Genomic DNA, 9,048 nt, shown 5'->3' with positions numbered 1-9,048 from the left:
TAGGTTACAATAAACTTCCTACATATTCCAGGAATGCATCTCATAAAAATGGGAGAGGTTTAAATGCATTGTAAAATCTGCTCTCAGTTTCCTAGATCGGTATTGCTCTAATGGCCTCTTTGTATCATTTTCTTTGATTTAAACCATCCATTGTTTGCATTTAGATTTTATTTTTGCCCTGTGGATCACAAGGCACTGTTTGTTGCAGGGGTGACTAATCTCCAGCGTAATTTGACAAGACAGCCAAGAGAGCAAACACAGGCAGTTCAGAGCTGCTGCCTGTATCGCATGAGAGAACAAGAATGAGACCAACTTGTTTTTTGCAGATCATCAACCCCTGACTGATGTTATCAATGCCGATGGTGACTTAAGGAGACTCACCCAGGTGGTGGTTTACAACGGTCCATGCCCACTGTTCCTCATGGCATACCACCAGCCTCAACAGATCACCTAGTCATAGAGTCTCACAGCGTAGAAGCAGGCCCTTCAGCTCAACTTGCCCACGCTGGCCAACATGTCCCATCTACACTAGTCCCACATGCCTGCATTTGGCCCATAACCCTCTAACCTGTCCTAACCATCAAATAACCTAACAGAACTGTCATATGAGGAAAGATTTAAAGGACTAGGTTTGTATTCACTGGAGTTTAGAAGGATGAGGGGATATCTTATCATATTGTTTACAGTGTACTATGTTTACAGATTCTGTTGTGCTGCTGAAAGTAAGAATTTAATTGTTCTATCTGGGACAAGCTAGATGCAGGAAATTGTTCTACATGACAATAAAACACTCTTGTTAGATGCAAGGGGATCTTATAGAAACATCTAAATGAATAAAAGGACTGAACAAGCTAGATACAGGAAAAATGTTCCCAATGTTGGGTGAGTCCAGAACCAGGGGCCACAGTCTTAGAACAAAGTGGAGGCCATTTAAGACTGAGGTGAGAAAAAACTTTTTCACCCAGAGAGTTGTGAATTTGTGGAATTCCCTGCCACAGAGGGCAGTGGAGGCCAAATCACTTGGTGGATTTAAGAGAGAGTTAGATAGATCTCTAGGGGCTAGTGGAGTGAAGGGATATGGGGGAGAAGGCAGGCCATGGGTTATCGATTGGGGCTGATCAGCCATGATCACAATGAATGGTGGTGCTGGCTCGAAGGGCCAAATGGCCTCCTCCTGCACCTATTTTCTATATTTCTAGAGCACTCGTCCAGCAATCCTCGAGCCCACCAGCTGTTCCCGTAGTCAATTCATCAGCTTTTCCATAAGAACTTCCATCAGTTTCTTCCAAAAGAATGACAATCAGACAATCTCGATTACCCTCAGCCCATCAAGCAGCCCCTTAATTCGCACAGAAGTCTGAAACTATTGAATGCTCACTGCATCTCTTTCCCATGTCAGCAAAGTATTAATTATCCAGCTGCATGAACCATGTGAAAAAGGAATAAATAGATGCAATGTGGTGCAGTGATTTTGTGCAGCACTATAGGCCTGGAGACCAAGAGGAGTTCCACCATTGAACGGAGTTTGAACGGGGGGCTTGAGGCCCCCGACCAAGGAAGAACAAAAGGAAGGGACTTGAACTTTATTTCGCCTTCCATCACAGTGAGGAATGTGTAGGAGTCACTTTGGTGAATGTCCGTATTAAAAATGTGTTTTTGAGAGAAGCTGTTGCTTTTTAATTGTATGACGTAAAACGATGTAAATAAAATCCCTCTAGGATCTTTGGTCCGCAGTGTGACCCGGACACAACACGGGGTGGTGGAAACGGAATTCCCATTGGTGGATGGGAGGGATTGTGGTCGTTTCCCCCCTCAGATATCCAATCAGAACGTCTAAAAAATAGAAAGGTAATTATTCCATCTCTCCGATCTACCAATGAGATCCGTTGCTGCTCCATCATCGCTCATTAGCATAGGGCGACGGCGCTGCCTATTTAATCCGCGCTCCGAGCGCCCACTTGTTTGTGTTTGAAATCTGAGAAAATGCTGGAGCAGCAGAAAGCAGCTCCCAAGAAGGGCGCAAAGAAACCTTACCGAAACCAGTGGGAAAAAAAAAACGCAAGAAGAGGAGGAAACAGAGTTACTCCAGTTTACATCTACAAAGTGAAGAAGCAGGTTCACCCTGATACCGGCATCTCTTTCCAAGGCCATGGACATTATGAGCTCGTTCGTCAATGATATTTTTGAGCGCATCACGGGCGAGGCGTCCCGCCTGGCTTATCACAACAAACGGGTCCACCATCAGCTCCAGAGAGATCCAGACCGCCGTGCGCCTGCTTCTGCCCGGTGAGCTGGCTAAAAACACGCCGTGTCGGAAGGGACAAAGGCGGTGACAAAGTACCCATCTCCAAAATAAAGAGTAACAGAACACACAAAAAAAAAACCGAAAAACGGTTCTTTTAAGAACCACCCATATGTTTCGGTAAAGATTTACTAATTCGACATTAATCTTTGCAGACTTTCCTTTTCTCCTCGACTTTCATCATGAATGGAGAAATGGTCTTCATTTTGTACAATGGCTGCATTAAACCCAGAGGTTCCCAATGAGGGGGGAAGTGAGTGGGGAGATGGTGATCAGAGACGCGGCTGAGTTGCGTTAGGAGCAACGGATTGGGCAGCTCCACTGCGGTTATAGGAGCGGCCAAACGTCCTCTGTCCGGCTTTAGTTTTTTGTAAACCGTGGTCCTGCTCAGAGCTGCCACTTCCATCAGTCTGGGAGTGAAGATGGCCGAGACCGTTCCCGTCCAGACGAATGTCCACGCCCCTGTCCCTCCTGATCTGGCCGGTGGCCCCGTTCCCCCCGCCGTACTTGCTGCCGCCAAGAAGAAGGCGGTCGATGGCGGCCACTGGCCGAGCAGATCTTGTCGTAGCCGCCATCAAGGAGTGTCAGGCTCCCAAGCTGGGGCCCGCAATGAAAACGCTCTCGGTGACCGGCTACGGGATTGACAAGGCCGGCGCCCGGCCCAACCAGTCGGTCAGCGTTATAGCTAACAAGAGCGCTCCAGCAGAGGACGGCACCGGCACTTCCGCGGCCACTCTCCGCCCGACAGCTGCCAAACCTGCCGCCCAGAAAAGTGCAAAGAAGCGGGCGGCCGAAACCCCCTGTGAGCTCACGCCGGACAAGAAAATGTCCAAGCGAGCGCCTGTCTCCGGGGGGGAACCCGACACTAAGGAGCAAAGATCATAGAGTGGAGCTCCAACAAATCAACGCACTGAGGTAAAGTACATAACGGAACGTCACGGCCGCCATTTGTTAATGCAAAACGCGACTTCCGTTATGCCTCCCGCTGTGTAATCCAAAGATTATAGGGTGTGTGTAATCCGCTCTATCATCTTTGGTGTAATCAGAGTTGTAGGGAACTGTGTTTAAGAAGGAACTGCAGATGCTGGAACATCGAAGGTACACAAAAATGCTGGAGAAATTCAGCGGGTGCAGCAGCATCTATGGTATTTGATACAGCTCATCTTTCACCTCGCATATTAAAAATTAGTTAATTTTAGTGTTAATGTTTTCCCCATTGCCCGCCCATCCTTCCTCCCCAGCCCCCTCCTTTGCGTAGTTTCCCTTGCATTGTATTGTGCATCTTCCCTTCTATTGCTTCAACACACACGTTGCACAAAATTAAATTCAACTTATATATATATATTTATATGAATGTGTGTGCCTGTGTGTGAGAGACAAGTTAGAGATAAATACATTTCCTTCTCATGGATCAGAAGGAACTTTGATTTAAAGCATCAACTATTACTCTCTTATTTGTCAGATGATGAACATAAACCATAAAGGCAATTATATATATAAGTATTCACATATAAATATATGCATATATATATAAATATATGCATATATATATTTACAAAGCTGCGCACAAAAATAAGACAAATTTCAAATGACAAGCACTTTATTGGGTTCATGACTAACAGTATCAACAACAAATATAAGAAAAGATAGCGCATTGATGACAAGTTTCCGAAAGTGGCATCAGAATACACAAATACATTTTGTGTAACAGTTGTCGTGTGGTGTCTACCAGAGACCTAGTTGGCACAGTAAGTGCACGAATTTCTCATTCCTTTCCATGTTGATGAATAGAAACATAGAAAATAGGTGCAGGATTAAGCCATTCGGCCCTTTGAGCCTGCACCGCCATTCAATATGATCACTGCTGACCATCCAACTCAGTATCCTGTACCTGCCTTCTCTCCATACCCCCTGATTCCTTTAGCCACAAGGGCCACATCTAACTCCCTCTTAAATATAGCCAATGAACTGGCCTCAACCACCGCCTGTGGCAGAGAATTCCGCAGATTCACCACTCTCTGTGTGAAAAAAAATGTTCTCATCTCGGTCCTGAAAGACTTCCCCCTTATCCTCAAACTGTGACCCCTTGTCCTGGACTTCCCCAACATCGGGAACAATCTTCCTGCATCTAGCCTGTCCACCCCCTTAAGAATTTTGTAAGTTTCTATAAGATCCCCCCATCAATCTTCTAAATGCTAGCGAGTACAAGCCGAGTCTATCCAATCTTTCTTCATATGAAAGTCCTGCCATCCCAGGAATCAGTCTGGTTAACCTTCTCTGTACTCCCTCTATGGCAAGAATGTCTTTCCTCAGATTAGGAGACCAAAACTGTACGCAATACTCCAGGTGTGGTCTCACCAAGACCCTGTACAACTGCAGTAGAACCTCCCTGCTCCTATACTCAAATCCTTTTGCTATGAATGCTAACATACCATTCACTTTCTTCACTGCCTGCTGCACCTGCATGCCTACTTTCAATGACTGGTGTACCATGACACCCAGGTCTTGTTGCATCTCCCCTTTTCCTGATTGGCCACCATTCAGATAATAGTCTACTTTCCTGTTCTTGCCACAAAAGTGGATAACCTCACATTTAACCACATTATACTGCATCTGCCATGCATTTGCCCACTCACCAAACCTATCTAAGTCACCTTGTAGCCTCCTAGCATCCTCCTCACAGCTAACACTGCCCCCAGCTTTGTGTCATCCGCAAACTTGAGATGTTGCATTCAATTCCCTCGTCCAAATCATTAATATAAGTTGTAAATAACTGGGGTCCCAGCATTGAGCCTTGTGGTACCCCACAAGTCAGTGCCTGCCATTCTGTAGAGGACCCATTTACTCCTACTCTTTGCTTTCTGTCTGCAACCAGTTCTCTACCCACATCAATATTGAACCCACAATACCATGTGCTTTAAGTTTGCATGCTAATCTCTTATGTGGGACTTTGTCGAAAGCTTTCTGAAAGTCCAGACATAACACATCCACTGGTTCGCCCTTATCCACTCTACTAGTTACATCCTCGGAAAATTCTATAAGATTCGTCAGACATGATTTACCTTTCAAAACTCCATGCTGACTTTGTCCAATGATTTCACCACTTTCCAAATGTGCTGCTATCCCATCTTTAATAACTGACTCTAGCATTTTCCCCACTACCGATGTTAGACTAACTGGTCTGTAATTCCCCGTTTTCTCTCACCCTCCCTTTTTAAAAAGTGGGGTTACATTAGCTACCTCTTGACATTTCTGCATTAGAAGACATAATGAAAAAGATTCCTACGGATCGAATCTGATACATGAAGGAGATAATCTCAGATTTTTCCGCGATTATCCCCCTGAAATTGTGGGGAAAAAAGGGAACTGTTCTCAAAGACAAGACATATTCGGAAAGGTCTCCCCAGTGTACAATATGGATTAATGTATCCTGCAAAAATGAGGATCACCTATAACTCTGCTGAATGTGCTTTAACGGATCCAGAACAAGCATTTAAATATGCACAAGACATCGTTAAAGAACAAAGTTAAATCTAGAATGGAACACCGGCGAAGATAAGACCTTTTTAACAAAATATATTTCATTCATTAAGATGGCGGAATCCCCTTACAGACACTGGCCAGACATGTTATCTCCCTGGTACTTTAATTAAGCTTAAAGAAAATAATGATGTAAAAATAATGATGTATACAAATACATAGTAATTAACTAAAATGTTAACAATAATACTAACATAACCATGGGTGATCGAGGGGGGAGGAGAGTCATATACGTGATAGTATGTTTAACCCCTCGGAGCCTGCTTTTGTCTAAGATATAAAACTGGGTTTTAAATGGGGGAAACAATGTAACAATTTATATATGGTAAATCTTAGTATATACTTATTGCCCGATTATTTGGAAAGGCATATATATATCTAGAACTAAGATATTAGAACTAAATGTCTTTCTCTTTCTCCTTTCTTGCTCTGGTTGGATAAATCCCACAAATATTAAATGTCCCGTCAGCCTTTTAGGACACTTGGTCATGGGGGCGAAGCTGAATGTAGATTAACATCAACGGAAGTCTATCAAGATCTTGCCACCTTAGGTGGCCCCTCTCCCTTAAGGTATCGCCTCTTAGATACCTTAAAATCACTTTTTTTTAAATCACCACGACTTACTTTTTTATTTTTATCATAACTCTTTTTTTTTTAAGGAGATGACAAATAAACGCAAAAGTTTGGGACGACTACCGAATGCCCAAAGTTCTGAGGTATTTGTTTGCACCATATGACTTAAAGATATCAAATTAATTCAAAATGCAAGACGACAGACATACAAAGAATGGAGGAATCGCGTTCTGTAGTTGGAACATAAGGGGTGCTAATGAACCAATTAAAAGGGGCAAAATCTTTGCCCAATTAAAATCACTCAACGCTGACATAATGTTTCTGCAGGAAACTCATATGAAACAACAAACACAGATAAGATTTAAGGCAAATTGGATAGGTCAAACATTCTATTCTTCATTTACTTCTAAATCTAGAGGTATGGCTATTATCATCCGGAAAGGCATACCATTCAAATTAAAGAATACTATATCAGATAAAGAGGGAAGGTATGTTATAGATTCTGGAGAAATGTATTCCACCCAACTTACTATGATAAAAATGTATGCTCCTAATTTTGATTACCCTCAATTCTTTAATAACATTTTGGATATAATATGAGTTTAACTATCAAAATATAATTTCAATTGCGTTTTAGGTCCATATTTAGATAAATCTATAAAACAAAGGAGATGTAACATAAGATCCAAGACTAGTGAACTTTTAAACACATATATAAAAGTACTAATATAACAGATGTATGGAGAATTGCTAACCCAACTGGAAGGGAATACTCATTTTATTCAGCGGTACATAAAACTTACTCACGAATTGACTATTTCTTAGTAGACACGAAATTAATTCCATATACAATTAATCCCAAATACCATAACAGCATTATTTCCGACCATTCCCCGCTAACTTTTATATTAAAAGTTGAAGGCATGCCTGGCAAAAAATCCTTCTGGAGGTTCAACCCCCAAATTCTAAAATAACCACACAGGTTACACATACTTAAAACAACAAATTATTATTTTTTTTAGATTAACGATACGCCAGGTATTTCACCCTCTTTATTATGGGAAACTTTTAAAGCATTTATTAGAGGCATTATAATTTCATATCAAACCTTCCTAAATAAAAAAAATATATAGAACAATTGAAGTTAGAACAAGAAATCAGACAATTAGAGTTAGACAATGCCAGAGACCCAAATACAGATAAACATAATAAGATAACATTATTGAGATTTAAATTAAACAGAATTTTATCGGCAAGAGTGATAAGATTATTCCAAATTACAAAACAGGAACACTTTAAATTTGGTGATAAACCACATAAACTTTTAGCTCGTCAACTGAAAAGACGAGGAAAGGAAAAAAAAATATTAAAATTAAATCAGAGCACGGTGAATTATTAACACTACCTAAAGATATTAACAAAAGATTTACCCAATTTTATCAAAATTTGTACACATCTAAAACCACAGCAGATGACAATAAAATTGCAAACTTATTAGATAAATGTAACCTTCCAAAACTTGACCTCTCGGAACAGGAGGAAATAGGAGCTCAGATTACACTTGAAGAAATAGAGGAAACAATAAACTCGCTGAAAAATGGCAAGACATCTGGACCAGATGGCCTTAATAATGATTTTTATAAGAGATTCCATGAGATAACCGCCGCACGCTTACAAAAACGATATACCCATGCCTTTAAAGAAAAAATAGTACCAGAAACACTAGCCGAATCAACTATTACGCTTATACCTAAAAAAGAAAAAGACCTAGAAGAACCAGGTTCATATAGAGCTATAGCACTTTTAAATACAGATCAGAAAATTCTAGCAAAGACCCTAGCGAGAAGATTGAGTAAATATATTAGTAAATTAATAAACCCAGATCAAACGGGGTTCATACCTAAAAGATACTCATTTAATAATCTGAGTTTAATATAATGTATTTACATAAAATAGAAGAAGAAGTATCAATTGTTTCTCTAGACGCAGAGAAAGCATTTGATCAAGTAGAATGGCACTATTTGTATAAAGTACTGCAAAAATTTAACATGGGAGAGAATTTCGTTCTATGGATAAAATTATATGACAACCCGACAACAAGAATACTAACCAAATATATGTTATCTTCAAAATTCCAACTATCAAGGGGCAATAGACAGGGATGTGCACTATCACCCCTGCTATTTGCCCTTGTGATAGAGCCCTTAGCAGAAAGTATAAGAACTCATCTGAATATTGGGGGATATAATACCAAAGATGCAAATAATAAAATCTCATTTTACGCAGACAATATACTTTTATACATCATAAAATCGCAAACCAGTTTACCAAATTTATTATACTTAATAGAGGAATTCAGATCTTTTTCTGGTTATAGAATAAACTGGAATAAAAGTGAAATTATGACATTAAAACCTTAAGAATCGACACATGCGGACTCCGGCAGCGGGAGGCGGCTGATCAGAAGGTCCGGGCCGCTGAGGAGGAGGATGCTCACCGTCGGGGTTCGGCGTCGGCGTTCCACCAGCCCGGCGTGAGGGCCTGAACATCGGGACACCCGAGGCGGCGACTGCGGGTGCTCGGAAGGCCCCGACCACGGATGAACATGGAGGGGAGGCTGGCTGGACTATGGT

The sequence above is a fragment of the Leucoraja erinacea genome, unplaced genomic scaffold, assembly GCF_028641065.1.
Source record: "Leucoraja erinacea ecotype New England unplaced genomic scaffold, Leri_hhj_1 Leri_601S, whole genome shotgun sequence".
Taxonomy (NCBI): Eukaryota; Metazoa; Chordata; class Chondrichthyes; order Rajiformes; family Rajidae; genus Leucoraja; species Leucoraja erinaceus.
Note: the sequence above shows the minus strand (reverse complement) of the source record.